Below are 17,132 nucleotides of genomic sequence, written 5' to 3'. Positions count from 1 at the left end.
AACATGAGGGATACATTTTTGTCTACATACTAGTGGTAGTCTCTTGGTAACTGAGGATGACGATTGTCTTTGTGCGTTTTCATCTATGGTGTATAGATGAGTGCACAAAGACACTTGTGCGTGAAGGAGATTTAAGTGGAAAAGTCGGTGCACAGAGACAGTCCCACTCTCTCAGCGTTGGAAGCCTGGGTCCATTGGCACTAAAAGTTGTTATACCTGGAGACTTCCTCAGCTACATTGGATGGCTGTGTTGTTGTTTGTCCATCAATACGCCCTGAGCACTCCACAGTGCTTTGCTGTGTCGCCCTCTCAGCCGTTGAACCTTCTTGTTGGTTTCTTCTGCCTGTTCGGCCGAAGCAGTCTTCACATGCTGGGCGAGCAAAGCCCTGGTTCACCAGAGGATGGCTACCCTCACAACGTTTAGCCGGCCTGTTGAAGCCGTTGCCCGGGGTGTGGCCGCTGCCGCATACTAGCAGCTACTGGGAGCCACAAGTGAGAGCTGGGTGTCAGGTGGGGGTCAGAGGCTGGAGAGCTGCCCTGGGAGGGCACGACAAGCCCTCCATACCGGAGATACTACTCCTCCCTGAGCACCCCATACACAGTTCAAGTAGCTGGAAAGAAACCACTCAAACACTCCAGGGTTACAATCAGGATCACTCAGGACCTGATAGTAGTAGTAGTGGTAGTAATCTCTTGGTGTCCGAGAATGATGATTGTCTTTGTGCAGTTTCATCTACGGTGTACCCTCATGTGGCTTTGGAGTCCAAAAGCTGAGGCGCAGAGTTTGTGGCACATGGGGCCTGGGACGCCAGTTGTTACGGGAGGTGCGACTGTGGCCTGGAGTCGGCGTTCAAGTGCAGCGGCAAGACATCGACGTCGCTCATCTTCAAAGGTGGCGGCCGCATGGTTAATGTGTGCTCACCAGCTGCTTCTGTCAGAGGCAGAGAGTTCTAGTTGCTTTGGTGTAATGCCAGCCCACTTCATGTCTACATACTACTTAGAGCAAATAATCAGAACTAACTTTTTCACCTGGGGCAAAGTATGTGTCAAGGTTGTGGATGGGGCACTACAGTGGCCTAGAAGGCAGTACAAAAGAAGGAGAAAAGGAGATTTAGGACGACATAGATTTATTTATAATCAAAATTGAATGAACTCACCTGACATTTGATAGGATGACCTATGGTGAAAAGATAACACTTTTGCTACTGACAACTGCATGAGTTGCCATAGTTTGATTTGCACGTTTGTATGTGGTTTTAATCTTTTAATTTTGCTTTTTGTTTCTTCATGTGGCTTCCACTGTTCCCATCCTAATTTTTAAGAAATTTTCTTCAGTAAGATTTTGTACCTCTTTTTACATTTGGCCAATTCTATTGGTATTTTGTGTATGTATGTGTGTGAAATTTTATTATTTTTTCTAATTTACATATAAAGCAATTTTTAAAATTTCATTAAAATTTTGTTCTGAGTTCCAAATTCTTTCAAAAACAAAGTCAAAAGCAAGAAAAATAAGGTAAAAAAAGTATGTTTCAATTTAAATTCAGACTCTAGTTCTCTCTCTGGAGGCAGCTAGCATTTTTCATCATACATCTTTCAGAATTATCTTGGATCATTATATTGCTGAGAATAACTAAGTCATTCACAGTTAATTACAGTACAGTACTGCTGTTACTGGGTACAATGTTCTCCTGGTTCTCCTTACTTAATTTTTCATCAGTTTTTGTGAGTATTTCCAGGTTTTTCTTCTTGTTTGGCATTTCTTACAGCAAGATTATATTCTAAAACAATCATATACCACAGCTTGTTCAACCATTCCACAACTGATGGATATTCCCTCGATTTCCCATTCTTTGTTACCATAGAAAGAACTTTTATAAATATTTTTGTATAAATAAACTTAGATCCTTTCCCTTTATCTTTACTTTTATTGTAATAAAGATCTAGCAGTGGCATTGTTGGGTCAAAAGTTAAATAAAGTTTTATAGCATTTTGAGCATAGGTTCCAATCTGATAACTGTGAGGTGGGACCACCGAGCTATTTAATTAGCATTCTCTAATCAATAGTGATTTAGATCATTTTTTATATGACAATGGGTAGTTTCTATTTCTTCATCTGAAACCTTCCTGTTCAAATTTTTTGACCCTTTTTAAATTTGAGAATGACTCATGTTCTTATAAATTCAATTCAGTTCTCTATATATTTGATAAATGAGGTCTTTATTAGAAAAATGCTGTTTATAAAGAATTCTCCAAGGTGAGAAGAATCTGATTTTAACATAAAGTTCAAAATCAAGAAACAGACTGGGGAAATGAGCAAAAACAAAAGACAAAATTGATCATTAAAAACTACTGCTGTGGCAGGGAAGACCAAAACATAAACTTAGAAGAAGACTATAGTATGAATGACAAACACAGACTCAAAGAAAAATGCTATTTGGAATGAAGCTCAACATGAATTCCTGGAAGAGTCAAAGAAAGAGATAATAGTGGTAGAGGAAATTTTGAGAAAGGAAATGAGAAGGATACAAGAAAACTATAAAAATATTAACAACTTGGTAAAAGAGGCAACAAAAAATATGAAAGAAAGTAACATCTTTGGAGACAGAATTGACCTAAGAGTAAGAGACACAAACATTTGTGGAAAAGAACTGCACACATACACACATACACACACACACACAAAATAGAATAAACCAAAAGAAAAAGGGCATAGGAAAATTAATTGAATAAAAGAATCCCTTTTATTCAACACAGCTAGCTTTGCCATGAACCTATATAAGAGTAAAAAGTTCAGGTTAAGTTGATCCAGGTTATGTAAGTTATTGGTACAGCAGGACATTTTATAAAAGGTTTTCATGGAAACACTACTTCCTTGTCCTTTCCCCTGATTAATGATTTGGGACATGATATAGGCCTGATAGAACAATGATAGGTTCCTTATTCTTTTTTTTTTTTTTGTCTCAACTATCAAAGAAGGATCCAAAGAAAATAGCTTGGGGAATGTTTTCCTAGGTATTTTATATATTTTAATCGCCTAGTTTGACCTTCTAAAAGGAAGTGTCTGATAGCAGGTTCTATATCATTTTTGTTGGTTTCCTCTGAGAATTTTGAGGTTGTCAGAAAAGTCTGAAGCTTCCTTATATTTCCAGGAAATTTCTTGTCCTTCTCTTCCTTGGAAAAAGGGAGAGAGTAAAGACTTCCAAGCAATGACTGCATTTTCCTATCATGTCAATGATGGTGTTTGAAATCTTCTCTAAGGTGCTAGGAAAATAAGGTTCCTGTTCATTCTCTTAATCCAGAAATTGGATAGCCCTGGAGAAGCATCTCAAGAAGGTTCAGTTAGAATAATTTATAAATTGAATTGGCCTAAATTGGTAGGCATTTGAGCAAATTAACTTAGAAAATCTCTGCTATTTCCTATCGTCTAGGCTGACATTAATGAATCTTCCTTCTTGTGTTGAGCAAGTATGCCTTGGTACTAGAGGGCACAAAATCCAGCAGAGCCAAACAAATCAGCCACCATCAGGCATAGCAAGCCTCCCTAATACTTTAATATGCCAATGAATATGTGATATTATTGATGTGAAGTACTGATTATAAAAAGTTATAGAGAATACATGAATAACTCTCAACCCAAATACCTTTGCTCTCATTTCTATAAAACAAGCATAAGAGCTTAGCATTCAATAAATCCCAAAATACTAGCTATCAAGAGAAAGACTTATGATTCAACAAAATCTATTGGGAAAATAGTTAATAGATATAGGCCAATATCTCATATGCTATGCCAAGGGAAGCTCCAAATAAATTCTTGATTTAGATATAAAATATTACATTGCAAACAAAAGAGCAAGAACTAGATTATTCTTTTATCTATGGATAGGAAAAGACTGCGATTAATGAAGGGGGGGGAGAATAGCACAAAAATATGGAATTTTAAAATAATAAAATTAATTTCTTTTGCACAAACACCACGAATGCAGCTAAAGTTAGAAAGGAAATAGATATTTGGGGAAAACATGTGCACTAAATTTCCTTGCTTTTCCAACCTACTATATTTAAGAAACTGGTTCAAATATTTAAGAACAAGAACCACTAGCCAAAATTGTTAAAGGATATGCAGAGATTATTTTCAAAGGAAGAAATCCAAGTTGTCAATGATTATATTTTTTAAATGATCTAAATCAAAATCTCCATCATAAACATGTATGGTTAAGGAAGAACCTCCATTTCCACATTGAACATATGAAACATATATCTCAATTTGCACTGTCTTTTATCTCTTCATTAGGAAGTAGGTACCATGTTTGGTCATGAATCTTCTGGAATTGTGGTTGGTAATTTTGTTGATCAGAGTTCCCAAGTCTTTCAAAATTGTCTTCATAATATTATCATTATTGAATACATTATTTTGGTTCTGCTTATTACACTCTGGATCATTTCAAGAAAGTCTTCCCAGGTTCCTATGAATTGTCTAAAATTTCCTGCAATGTAATAGTATTCCATGGCATTCATATGTCATAACTTGTGCAGCTATTCCTAAATAGATGGGCATCCCCTTAGTTTCCTTTTCTTTACCATCCCAAAAAGAACTGCTATAAATATTTTAGTATATTTTAGAGCTTTTTCTATTTCTTTGATCTCTTTGGGGCATAGACATAGTAGACTATATATGGGTCAGAGGGTTATTTTTATTCAGTTGTGTTTGTCTTTTTTTTTTTGACCCCATGGAACATAGAATGTCAAACCCTTCTATCTGTATCAATCTCTAAAAGTCTGTCCAATTTTATGTTCATTGTTTTCATAACACTTTTAATCCATCTCAACCTCTGCCATCCCTTTTCCTTTTGCCTTTAATCTTTCCCAACATCTGGGTCTTTTCAAAGGAGTCCTGTCTTCTCCCTACGTGACCAAAATTTTTAAATGCTGGCTTCAGTATTTGACCCTCTATTGAACATTCTGAATTAAATTCTTTAAGTATTGACTGATTTGATTTTATTTTGTTGCTGTTGTTCAAGGGACTCTTAAAAAGTCTTGTCTAGCATCACAATTCAAAAGCATTGATTCAAAAGTGCTCAGCTTTCTTTATAGTCCAACTCTCATAGCTATACATTGCTCCTGGGAAAACCATAATTTTAATTATATGTGCCTTTGCTGGCCAGTTGATGTCTGCTTTTTATTATACCATCCAGATTTGCCATAACTTTCCTTCCAAAGAGCAAGCATCTATAAAACAACACATACCCTTTGATCCAATAAGACAAAAGAAGGGGCAAGGACATACTTGTAATAATATATTTATAAGTGATTTTTGTGATGGCAAAGAACTTGAAATTAAGAGGATGTCATCAATTGAGGAATGATTGAACAAATTGTGATATACAATAGTGATGATGCTGTAAGGAAGGATGAACAGGATGATTTCAGAAATAACTGGAAAGACCTACATGAACTGATTCAGAGTGAAATAAGCAGAATCAGGAAAACATTGTACACAATAACAGCAATATTGTGGAATGATCAACTGTGATAGACTTAGCTATTGTTGAGAATACAATGATCCAGAACAACTCTGAGGGACTGATGACAAAGAATGCTATCTACCTCCAGAGAAAGAATTGCTGGAGTCGGAATGGAGATGAAAGCATATGATTTGGGTTTATGTTTTGGGGTTTTGGTTTTAAAGATTACTCATGAAAATGAACAATATGGAAATATGTTATATATGATAATACATGTATAATCCCAATCAAAGTGCCTGCTGGTCTTGGGAGGGGAAAAGGAAGGGAGGGAAGGAGTTAAGTTTGATTATACAACTTGGGAAAACTTGTGTGGGCATTTGACAAAACATGTAATTGTTCATAAAAAAATAAAATAAAAAATAGAACCACACATAGCAAAACCCCAAAGAGCAAGAATCTTTTAATTTCATGACTACAGTCACTATTTGCAGTGATCCAACACTGCTTCCATTTCTTCTCCTTCTGTTTGCCAGGAAGTGATGGGACCAGTTGCCAAGATCTTAGTTCTTTCATGTTAAGCTTCAAGCTAGCTTTCCCCTTTTGTAATCCTCATCAAGAGCCTTCTTAATTCTTCTTCTGCCATCAGTGGTATCATCTTCATATTTGAACTTGTTGGCATTTCTCTTGGCAGTCAATCTCAGCGTTTGATTTATGCAATCTGGCATTTTACATGATGTATTCTGCATATAAGTTAAATAAATAAGGTCAAAATAAACAGCTGTGTTATGCTCCTTTCCCAATATTAAATAAAATGTTTGCTCCATGCTTGGTTGTAACTCTTGCTTCTTGACCTGCATACAGGTCCCTCAGGACACAAGCATTATGATCTATTGCTCCTATTTCTATAATGATTTGCCATATTTTGTTGTGATCTGCAGAGTCAAAAGCTTTAGTATAATTAATGAATCAGATGTAGAAATTTTTTGGAACCTCTTTGCTTTTACCATAATCCAGGGAATTTTCGCAATTTGGTCTCTAGTTACTCTGGGTAAAGGAGTATTTTTCTTTGTTTAATAGTTTTTTTTAAAACATAATTCCAAATTGCTTTCTAGAATGGCTTACCACACTTTATAGCTATGTCTATAGTCCATTAATGTACTTGTTTTCCCACAGATTCTCTAGAATGTGAAATTTTTCATTTTTGTCAACTTTGGCAGTTTGGTGTGAGGTTATTCTCAGATTTACTTTAATTTGCATTTTCCTAATTATTCAAAATTATGATCATTTTTATATGATGCTGATAGCTTGTGTGTCTTCCTTTAAAAATGGCCATTCTTACCCTTTGACCATTTAATAATTGAAGATTTGCTCTTGCTCTTATAAGTTTGAGTAATTTCCCTATAAATCTTAGAAATGAATGCTTTGAAAGTATTTTACTGCAACTATTCCCTCTATTTACCTGATTCTCTTCTAATTTTAGCTGCATTGCTTTTTGTTTTAGTACATATTTTTATATCTATTTTGACTTCTGTTATTCCCTCTTTCTCTTATTTGGTATTGAATGTTTACCCCATCTATCTAGCTCTTAAAAGTAATCCTTGATATGCCAGCAAACAAGTAAATTAATTTAGGGAGCTTTACAATGTGTTGGTGTGGCCTAACAATGTGTAATTAATCTTTCTTTAGTCATTAGATATGCTTTTATTTGTGTGAATAACATTTTGTAGTAGTTTTGTTCATTTACTTCCTATGTATTTATTGGCAGATAGATTGTCAAGTAGTTTATTCTATCTCAAGTTATTTTGAATGACATTTCTCCATTTCTTCCTCTTTGGTTTTGTTAGTTATACAGATAGATAGATAGATAGATAGATAGATAGATAGATAGATAGATAGATGGATACATAGATGCTATTGATTTAAATATTTAAAACATTTTTATATTCTGCCTCTTTACTGAAGTTAATTGTTTCAGTTAGTTTCTGACTCTCTTGGGCACTTATAAAATTAAACTGTATCATCTAAGAAAAGTGATAATATTGTTTCTTCTTTGCCTATTCCTTCAATTTCTTGTTCTTATCTTCTTAGTATAACTAGCATTTCTAGCACTCTATAGAATAGTAATGGTGATAATGAACTTCCTTGCTTTAATACTTGATCTTATTAGCTTATGATTTATCTCCATTAAAGATAAGAATAGTTATTGGTTTTAAATAGACACTACATAGGGTGTTAAGTAAAACTCCATTCATTCCTATGCTTTCTAATATTTTTAATAAGAATGGGAATTTTTTGTCAAAATATTTTTTCTAATCTATTGACATATATTTTTGTGATTTTTGTTATTAATATTTTCAATTATATTAATCGTTTTTCTATTATTGAACCAGCTCTGCATTCCCCTTATAACTTTAGAATGTTTATAATGCATACTCTTTGTGATGTGTTGCTATAGTTTCCTTGTTAATGTTTTACTTTAAAATTTTGCATCAATATTTATTAGAGGGTTTGGTTTATAGTCTCTTCCTCACTTTTGACCCTCCCTAGTTTAGGTATAAAAACACATTTTCTCCCAGAAATAATTTGATAGGACCCCTTCTTTTCCTATTCCTAAAAAAAATCCTATTTTATATTTCTACATAGTACTTAAATTAATTCTTCTTTAAATGCTTAATAAAGTTGCTTTTATATACATCTGGTCCTTTTTTCCCTGAAGGAATTCATTTATGAAGGCTTATCAAATTTATTTTCTTGATATGGGGCTACTTAAGTCTTCTGTTTCCTGTTCTAATAATCTGGGTAATTTATTCTTTTGCAAATTTCATCTATTTCATTTAGACTATCACTTTATTGGCATGTATCTGGATAAAATAGTTCTTCATTTTTAATTTCGTCTTCACTAGTTGTCAATTCATTTTTTGTTATTGATCATGGTGATTTGCTTTTGCTTTTTTTTTCCTCAGAAAATCATGTTAGCAATTGGTTTGTGTATTTTATTGATTCCCTCCAAAATGACTCTTAGTTTTATTTATTCATTAGCTGTGGGAAGTTTTGTTTTTAATTTCATTAACCTCATATTTGACTTATCAGATTTTTTATATTGGTGTTTAATTAGGAGTTTTTACTTGTTTATTTTCTAAGTTATTTTAGTTGCATACCCAATTTGTTGATTTCCTCTATCTCTTTTTTGTTGATGAAAATGTTTTGACATACAAATGTTTTGTTATATCTTGAATATTGATTTAGTTGCATCTAAGAAATTTTGGTACATTGTCTTATTGTCATTATCTTTAATAAAGTTATTTATTGCTTTTATGATTTATTCTTTGAGTTATATAATTTAATTTCTAATTAAAGTTTTATTTTATTTCAAAGGCCATTTTAAATGTAATTTAATGGGTTCATGATATATGAAATATTCACTTATTATTTTTCCTTTTCTGCAGTTGTTTGTGAGATTGATTTGCAAAAACTTATGATCCATTTTTGTGAAGGCCCCTTGCATACCTGATAAATATGTACATTCTTTTCTAGTCTCATTAACTAGTCTCCTGTAAACTATTAGATCTAACTTTTCTTATATTCTACTAAAGGATCTTCTTTTCTTTTTCCTTTTTTAAAATTATATTCACCTAGGTTTGAGATAGGTAAACAGAACCCTATCCCCATTGCCATGTTTTTACAGTCTGTTTCTCTCCTTAATTAATTTAGTTTTTCATTTTAAGGATTTAGAAGCTATTCTCTTTTGGTCATACATATTTAATATTAATACCAATTCATTGCCTATAGTTCCTGTCAGAAAAATGTAGTTTCGTAATCTAGTCTTTTTTTCTGGTTATTTTTTCCCTATTGTCTTGCCTGAGATCATGATTGATTCCTGTGCCTTTTTCACTCTATCTAAAGGAAAAATTATTTTGTTGTAGCTCCTTATTTTTAAATTCTGTATATATTTTTATGTTTTAAGTGTGTTTCTTTTAAATTGAATATTGTTAGACTATGGTTTCCAATACACCCTGCTATATTTTTCCATTTTATGGATGAGTTACTTCAATTTACACTGAGAGTTGTAAAGAATAGACTCGAATACAGGACTACAATCTCCACAACCCTTTGCTCCATTTCCCCAAAATGCTTTGTAATCTCACGGGAATTCTGAGGTGGGCCGAGATTGAGGAAGGATTTAAGCTGTTGGCAAAGGTTTTGGGGTCTCTTTTGGACTTCCGTTTTGGAGCAGAGGCATCTCTTCCATGATGTGAGGCTATTTTGTCTAGGCCTCTGGCCTAGGCACATGTTTCTTACTTGTATATTCTTTAATCCTTAATCCTTAATAAACCTCTAAAAAATATAATACTCCTTGCAGAGAGAAACTAATTTCTACCTGCCTCAGTCTCCCCTAAATTTTAACTGTTACAGTTTTTGGCGACCACTAGATTAGATGAGACCTTCTTAAATTTTTTAGCCTAGATAATGATTTTTTTAAAGCCACATTTCTCCAAGACACTCTTTAGAAAACCATCTTGATCAGCTCCTGCCTGTGGCCCTCTCTGGCTCCTGCTTCTGCTCCTAGCCTGTCACCTGGTGCCCAAGCTCCTGGCCCTACCTGTCTGCACTCCGGCTCCCAGCCCTACCCACCCCGGCAGTCTGTCTCTCACCCATCTGGCCTCCAACCCAGATGGCTCATCACCCCAGCCCCAGACCCATGAGCGTGACCCCAGCCAGTTCATCACCCAGATCCTTGGAGCAGATCGCTCAGGACTCATTGTGACCAGCTGGTAACAGTATTGGCCACGTGGGCAGAGGGGAGAGACGAGAGGGAAAGGAGAACTGGTAATTTTCCCTTAGGCTAAGCCTCTGAGTGGACGGGGGTATTGACTCCACATGGGTGGCCTGGGCTCCACGTGGACTGGGGCAGGAGGAGGTATCAGAGCAGGGGAGAGGGAAAAGGGAGAGGAGAAGAAACAGATTTTTCAAACAGAAACTTAATAGCAATGGGCTGTTTAAAAGGATACCTTTTGACTGTTCTGGTAATTTCATTGATTTCACCTGTGTGCCAGAAGAAAGATTCAGCCCAAAGATTCAACTTTGGGGAGGCAAATGGGTGGCTCAGCGAACTGATAGCCAGGCCTACAGACATGAGGTCCTGGGTTAAAATCTGGCCTCAGATACTTCCCAGCTGTGGGGTCCTGGACAGGTCCCTTGAACCCCATTGCCTAGCCTTTACCACTCTGCCTTCAGACAATAGACATTTAAATGGATCAGAACCCAAGGAACTTAAAGACTGGAAATTTTAAGGCATTTCAGACTCCAATGGTTTATAAAAATCTCTGTATTCTATTGCATTTTTTGTTTAAGGTTTAACTTTGTGATGTTAAATTCATATATTACTGGATTGAATATTATTCTCTTATACTGAAGGTTGATTGAATTTATTTTGAATGTACTGAGTTTTAAAATTTGGTTGCTTTCCCCCTATAACTATTGAACAAATATTATTGTAATTAAGCCCATATAAAAAAAAACAAAAAAACAGCCTTTCTATTTTTGCCTTTGTAAATTGTCACAGAGGATGGATGGACTTCAGAACTGGTTACAATTATATTAACAACTTTGGAAAATTTAATGTGCTAAATATCTCAAATGATTTTAAGGGTTTTTTAAATATGATTTTTGTAATTTTTTTTGACAATCTCTGGTTATTTTTGCCTGCCCCTACCACAAGGTAAGGCCAATAGTAGCTGAAGTGAAATACATTTTATAACCCCCAACCTTCCCACATTTCTAAATATGTGAATGGAAGCTGGGCAGTTAATCTCAGGGCATTTGTACCCCTAAAAAGCCTCCAAGAAAAAGGAGCACCCCTTTATTTACACTCTTTAGCTCACTATTTTACTTGCATCAGAATGATATATGGATTTCTTGATTATGTTCTTAACCCAAGATGAGCTTTACTTTGTTTAAAAATATGTTTATTACCAAGGTTGAAAGATTGCTACGTTTGTAAAAAAGTGTTACAAATATCCATCAATTCATAGGTTTTTTAAAAATGTCATAGAACAACTTATGTGAAATATGATAGTGTGTTTGTTTGCTATTGTAATTAATTGGGCTATTGATAATTTTGGGGATTTTGATAACTACATATTTATACCTTGTTCAATTCATTTGCCTTCTACTCATAGTGATCATGGCCAGATATTAAGAGGAAATGGATCTCATTTTTGGTGAGAAAGCCTTGTATTTTATATTTTCTTAGCTTACACAGAGTGTCAATGATTATAAGCTATATTTTTTAATTTTTTAAAGCTCTTTATTATTATATTTTCTTGCATGTGCAATATACTTTTTCAGGGTTTTTTTATTTTTCTCTCCTTTTTATATTTGAAGCACATGTCACCAGCATTAAGATTTTCTTTAACCCTTTGACTTTTCAGTACTATAAGTTTGAAATACATTTGTCAGAGCATGCCCAAAAAGCTTGTGACTATAAAAACGATGCCACTAATTCTTTAAATAAATTATGGGACTTTGCTTAATGATTCTGTCTGATTTCAGGACAAGATATACACAACAGAACCATTGCACAGAGCCAAAGAAAAGCCAATCCAGGATGGATTGATGCACTTCTAGGCCAATACAAAGGTCTTGAACCTAGTGTGAAGACTCAAGGTTACTGTGTTTATCATTGCTAGACATAGGCTTTCCTTGTGTCCACACTTACTCTGAAGATACTCACAGAGGAGTATCCCCAAACTTGGCTCCTACTTGACTTCTATAATCTGGTCCCTTTCTTTTCTGCCTCTCATAGTGTGGCAAGTTTCTGTAGTCCTGCCTGTTGACTGGGTAAATGCATCATTGCTTAGATCATTTTAATTGGGCCCTGATTCAAGGAGCTGTTATAGATTTATTTTTCTTTTCACTTGGAATTTTTACACATAAGACTTTGATAGTCTATATTTTCATCCAGAAATTTTTCTTTTTATTTGGATTTTTCTGATATCTTTTTAATATCTCTTGCCAATTGATTCATATACCTCATACCTCAGCCATGCATAACTAAGTGATCCTTTTCAATCACCCTCTTAACAGGGGGAATGTAAGAAATATCATTATTTAAATTGCAAAGTTTAAATTCCTTTTGAGAAGAATTTTAGGTAAAGAAGATGCTACCTCTCTGAATTCAGAACTGAACTGTTAGAGAAGCCACCATGAAGAAGCCTCCAGACTACAAGTTGCACAAAATTGAACTTTGGGTATGGTTGATTGAACATTTATTTGTATGTATACTTTTATGCCAAATGGGACTGCCCCCTAATTGGCTTTCTGTCAATGTGTCCAGTAATTATTGGTTTTGTTTTGTTTTTTTCTCTTATCCTCAAATTATTGTAATCTTTAAATTGATTATGTTTTTATGATCCTTTGGGGAAGGACTTCTTCCCAGAGGATCAAACGGTGAAATGTAAAAAATAGACTCGAATACAGGACTACAATCCCCACAAGCCTTTGCTCCACTTCCCCAAAATGCTTTGTAATATCACAGGAATTCTGAGGTGGGCCGAGATTGAGGAAGGATTTAAGCTGTTGGCAAAGGTTTTGGGGTCTCTTTTGGACTTCCGTTTTGGAGCAGAGGCATCTCTTCCATGATGTGAGGTTATTTTGTCTAGGCCTCTGGCCTAGGCACATGTTTCTTACTTGTATATTCTTTAATCCTTAATCCTTAATAAACCTCTAAAAAATATAATACTCCTTGCAGAGAGAAACTAATTTCTACCTGCCTCAGTCTCCCCTAAATTTTAATCTTTACATAGTCATACTCAATAATTGTATGTTTTCCTCCAACTTATTTTCTTATATTTTAGCTACTTGAGGCATATGCCTACCATAATTCCAAGTTGCTTAACAAAATATTTGGACCAATTCATAGCCATACCATCAGTGTATTCAAAAGCCTGTCTTTCTATAATCATCCCAATAGTGAACTTTTAATCCTTTTCAAGGATCCCAAGTTCCTTCCTGCTATAAAACTAAGTCACTTGGTGATTCTATATGGCTTTGAATTACAGAACTATCTCAGAAGAGTCCAAATAATAGGATACCAAAATTCCATGGATAGCTTTATGGTAGGTGTAAGCAAGATACAGCTCATTACCAATGATAACTTGTACAAAAGAAGTGCCACAAAAAGAAAGAAGCTGAATAAGTTTTTATATTTAGTGAAAACAAAGAATGAAACATGGACAACCTGAATATTATTCTGATTGTCATGAAATATTGAGTCCCAGAAGACTTAGCATTGCCTAGATCAACTGTAGAGTATTTATAGAATAATGTGGATAAGAACCAGAATAAATGAAAGGGTATGGATGAATCAAAATTTGCACCAAAAGATGGTATACAAATTTTCATTATTTTTAGAAGGCCAATATGGAAAATGAAACAAAAAAAAATCTTCCTTTTTTAATTATATTCCAGTTTGTGGTACTCAATTCAATGGAATTGTATACTCCAGAAACTAGAGAAGTTATTTGGGATATTTCTTAATTATGTTGGAAGTGAGGGAGCTAGATGGCACAGTGGATAGAGAGCCAGGCCTAGATTTAGGAGGAATTGGGTTCAAATCTGTTCTCAGACACTTAGCTATGTGTCCCTGGGCAAGTCACTTAACCTCATGTATATAATGCTTGCCCTGCTGTCTTAAAATTGTTACTAAGTTGGAAAGTAAGGGTTTTTAAAAATTATACTGAAATTGAGGAAATTTTTTTTGCTTTTCTTTAATTTTTTTTATTTTTTGCTAATTAATATATTTTTTATTTTAAATGTTCAGTCCCATATTCTTTCCTTCTTTAAACCACCCTTTTTACCTATTAATAAGGCATGCAATATAATACTAATTTTATATGTGAAGTCATGAAAAATCTATTTACATGTTAGCCATGTTACAAAAAAGCAAGAAAAATAAAGTGACAAAAATATGCTTCAGTTTGGCTGTAGAGCTTATTAGTTTTCTACCTGGAGGTAGATAGAATTTTTCATCATAACTCCTTTGGAATTGCACTAAATCACTTTATGGACAATAGGAGCTAAGTCCATCACAATTGATTTTAGTTACAATAATGCTTACTATGTCCATGGTTCTTTTGGTTCTGCTCAGTTAACTTTGTATCAGTTCATGTAAGTCTTTACAGGCTTTTCTGAAACCATACTCCTCATCTTTTCTTTTTTTTTTCTTTTTTTTTCATCTTTTCTTATAGCATAATTATATCTGGTGATTCTAAATAATTTTAATGTACAAAGATATCACAGAAGAATCCAAGTAATAGGAGGTCCTAAAATAGCTGGAAAGATACAGGATATGTGTAATTAAGCTACAACATAATAATAATGACTCATATTTTGGAGGAGTCATACAAAGAAAGAAGTCAGATGAATTGCTGTGCATATTTAGAGCACTGTAGGGAAAATAACAGAGAAGGGAAAGTCACAGAGTAAGTCCTTTAACAATGGATTAGGTTTGGGTGCAATCAGTAGCATGGACCCAGATAGAAATGGAAGGATGTGAGGGATTAGCAATTTGAGTCTCATTTTTATAAGATTTTGGTGGGGAACAGACTAACTCTTCTTCATGCCATCTTGGGGCTAGCATATATACAAATTATCTTCAGTCCTCAGATCTTTACTCTGTCTCTCAATAAATCCAATCAGCTGTCAATTCCTGGCATCTCTACTTCTGTATCTTTCCCATCTGTTCCTTTCTCTCCACTCACACAATCACTACTGTTATTGAAACTCTTAACATCTATCTCCTGAGTTATGCTGAGAGCCTTATAATTGTTATTACTAACCTAAACCTCTTTTCTTTTCAGTCCTGAGCAGAGTCAGAAAGGTATTACAATGGAGATTAAATTATGTACTGATACCCTCCGATGTAAAAAAAACAAAACAAAACAGAGTAAGGATGTGGAGATTTTGCCCAATATCCAACTGCTTTAGGAACTCTAGATAAAGAGAAGAAAAAATATAAGAAAATAAGTTGGAGGAAAACATACAATTATTGAGTATGACTATCAGTGTAAATTGAAGTAAATCATCCATAAAATGGAAAAATATAGCAGGGTGTATTGGAAACCATAGTCTAACAATATTCAATTTAAAAGAAACACACTTAAAACATACAAATATATACAGAATTTAAAAATAAAGAGCTACAACAAAATAATTTTTCCTTTAGATAGAGTGGACAATTTTGTAAATGGACAATAAGATCATCCTTCTGGTATCTGTGAAATACTAAAAATTCCTGAAGAAGACTTTGCATTGACTAAATATCCTATGGAAACTTTATGAATGACATGGAAGATTTGGATAAATGTAAATTTGCACTAAATGAGCATGTATCCTATAACATATAAAATGTAATAGGGTATGTAACAAATTCTTTCGGATCTTTTTATCCTCATGTTACTACCTGTACATCCTTAGATCTCTGTATATATTTTTGTTTTCTGAATTAACCCAACTCCCTAACCTTCAAGAAACTCTTTTCTAGCTGACCTTTCCTTTTAGGCTTGGCAGAAGGCCAGTGTTGAGTGCCAAAGAGGATATGTCACATTAATACTCCTTTTCTCCAAAGATTTGGATACTGGTGGAATGTGGGTGCCTAAGGGGACATGTCACATTAGTATTCCTCTTATTCAAACATTTGGATACCGGTAGAATGTGGGTGCCAAAGAGGATATATAATATTAATATTCATTTCTCCAAACATTTGGACACCGGTGGAAGAAGTTGAGAAAAATAGGATTAGGTTTTCTGGAAGGATTAAATTTTTGCTACTCCTAAATATTGGGTTAAATTTGGTCTTTCCTCTACCTGTGCAAAATAGTATTTCTGTGTAGAAGAATTTTCGAAATAGAATGGTAAGTATTATGACAGGAAGAGGGCTGGGGAGTCAGGACTAATTGGAAAAGAAGTAAGCTTCTTCTTAGGCTATGTTTTGTTATTTGGAGAATATGGGGGCCCTACTCAAACTCAAAGAGAAAGCCTCAGTTATAGCAGGATTCTCTGGGAAAGGATGATACCATGGCAATAAATTTGAAAACTATCAATGTTTTCAAACTCCTAATACTTCATTATCAATGTGGGAATACATGGAAATTCAGAATAATTGACCACTCTAAAGTTATCCTTGTGAACACATGTTTTTTATTTGTATCTTCAGGACCTAGAATAAAGTCTAGTCTATATTTCTTGCTATTCAATTTCAGTTATGTCCAAGCCTTCATGATCCCATTTGGGGGTTTTCTTGACAAAGACACTAAAATGGCCTGACATTTCCTTCTCTAGTTCATTTTATAGATGAAGTACCGAGACAAAAAGGATTAAGTGACTTTCCCATGGTCACACAGCTAGTTAGTGTCTGAGGACAGATTTGAACACAAGATGTTTCTTGACTCCATGGCCTGGAATTCTATTCACTATACCACATAGCTGCTCCATGATACAATCTGTAGGTATTAAAACACTCTAGAATATTTGCCAAGAAAATCCAAAATGGGGTCACAAAGAGTTAGACATGGCTAAAACAACTAAAAAACAAGGTGGTAATAGATAACTTGCTGATTGATGAAGATTAAGGGAGACTAACTTTCCCTCTTTTTTTCCTTATCTTCCCAA

At 34.4% G+C, this 17,132-nt stretch overlaps 1 long non-coding RNA gene across 1 annotated transcript in view; it reads right to left on the bottom strand.

The window, feature by feature from the left end:
* Positions 1-5,898: 5,898 nt before the first annotated feature.
* The window catches only part of LOC130456472 (uncharacterized), a 33,142-nt gene continuing 21,908 nt past the window's right edge, over positions 5,899-17,132 (bottom strand). Inside the window, exon 2 of the long non-coding RNA XR_008915374.1 lies at positions 5,899-6,202. This is a non-coding gene — a long non-coding RNA (uncharacterized LOC130456472). The remainder of the gene's footprint in view (positions 6,203-17,132) is intronic.

The sequence above is a fragment of the Monodelphis domestica genome, chromosome 1, assembly GCF_027887165.1.
Source record: "Monodelphis domestica isolate mMonDom1 chromosome 1, mMonDom1.pri, whole genome shotgun sequence".
Lineage (NCBI taxonomy): Eukaryota > Metazoa > Chordata > Mammalia > Didelphimorphia > Didelphidae > Monodelphis > Monodelphis domestica.
This window is presented reverse-complemented; position numbering and strand designations above follow the sequence as displayed.